Source organism: Takifugu flavidus, chromosome 2, assembly GCF_003711565.1.
Source record: "Takifugu flavidus isolate HTHZ2018 chromosome 2, ASM371156v2, whole genome shotgun sequence".
NCBI classification, from domain to species: domain Eukaryota; kingdom Metazoa; phylum Chordata; class Actinopteri; order Tetraodontiformes; family Tetraodontidae; genus Takifugu; species Takifugu flavidus.
Window position 1 is genome coordinate 113,032 of NC_079521.1, and position 1,969 is coordinate 115,000.

Below are 1,969 nucleotides of genomic sequence, written 5' to 3' on the forward strand. Positions count from 1 at the left end.
GAAGAAGAGATACGTGGATCTAAAACACTGTGACTCTTGGTTAATTTGGCCACAGTGTGAGATGAAGCCTGTTGACAGGGACAGAGTCCAGCCCACCATCAGATCAGCTCTGGTTGTCCATGAAGGTGAGCAGAACCAGATTTCTGCATCATGAACCTCCTCTACTGCAGATTGGGCTGACAAGGAGGACAGAGGCGAGGCAAAGTCCGCTGAAAACAACCCTCTGTAATTTATTTTCAGCTCAAATGCACAAAGGAAAGTCCACGCTGTTCTTTATTTCATGTTTCATTCAGCCATGTGCTAATGTGCAGCACACTGATGTAACTGCATAGCTACAAGCTAGCCTCAGCATTTAACATGGCATAGCGTGCCGATTTGAAGAGGAATGACCACTGAATGTTTTGATAGAAATGGGTGACCAATACCTATCTCAGCTCGTTCTGTACACAACCTCCCGACCCTTGGCTCTGTCCAAGCAAACACAGTCTGCACGCAATGCACAATGATTAACCCGCAGATCGTCTGTGGGGGAGCAATCACTCTCTGCAAACACAAAGGCTCGGCTTCCGGCTACACTAGTTGCTGCTTGCTTCACTCTTGTTCTAAAAACACTAAAGGTCTCTGAGTGTGAACAACTCATTGTTCATTTTCACAGAATACAGAATTAGCTGAGTGGTTTTATCTAACTGCTGCACTTTGGGGTTTTATTTTCAAAACTTTATCTACAGTCTATTTTCCTGAAAGACTGGTCTATATACTATATATCTAGATCTATATGTGTGTGTGTGTGTGTGTGTGGTGTGTGTGTGTGTGTGTGTGTGTGCGTGTGTGTGTCACGTGTACGTTCAACCATGACAGGAAAATAACGTGGAATGCAACATCACCTGGAAATGAATCAAAGTGAGACCTCTTTATTGTAAAGGATCTTTGGTTTAACACACGCATGTCTGTAGTTTGGTGGACGTCTGTTGCTTTGAGCTGCACAGAGAATGAAGGTTGCCGCGGGGGCAAAGTGAGCGTGTTTGCGTGCGTGCGTGCGTGCTGGGGGCAGGAGAGGCTGATTCATGTCATGCATGACTTGTGTTGCGTGCCAAGCTTATCCATATCTTATTTCCCATAGGAAAAGGCTGAAACAGGACAAATGTCACAGTAAAGTGGAACGTGACCTCCCGAACCCTCCCTAACCCTCCCTAACCCTAACCCTAACTAATGAGCATTCTTCACTCTTAAAAGCAATAATCACAACAATAATAAAAAAATAATCTTCAATACCATGAACACATTCATACTGTATAAAAGATGGATGCTTACATTTTATATTTAAAGGTAATTTACAGAAATGAAATATGAGTTATATCACAGCTGTGGGTTATATTTTCTATATATTTTGTATTTCTTACTAAACGTATAGATTTATGCAACCCTAACCCTCTAACCCTAACCCTAAAACTAACCCCCTAACCCTAACCCTACCCCTAACCCTCTAACTCTAACTCTAACCCTCTAACCCGAACCCTAAAACTAACCGCTAACCCTAACCCTAACCCTCTAACTCTAACTCTAACCCTCTAACCCGAACCCTAAAACTAACCCTAACCCCTAACCCTAACCCCTTACCATTACTACTATTACTAATATTACTATTACTATTATTATTACTATTACTATTATTACTGTAAATTATTACACATAATTACATATTTGTGAGTGTGTGTGTCTGTGAGTGAGTGAGTGAGTGAGTGAGTGAGTGAGTGAGTGAGTGAGTGAGTGAGTGTGTGTGTGTGTGGTGTGTGTGTGTGTGTGTGTGTGTGTGTGTTAGTGTGTATATGCGTGTATGTCGTGTGTGTGCGTGAGTGTGCGTGTGTGTGTTAGTGTGTATATGCGTGTATGTCTATGTGTGAGTGTGTGTGTGTGAGTGTGTTTATGTCTATGTTTGTGTGAGTATGTCTATGTGTGGGTGTGTGTGTAA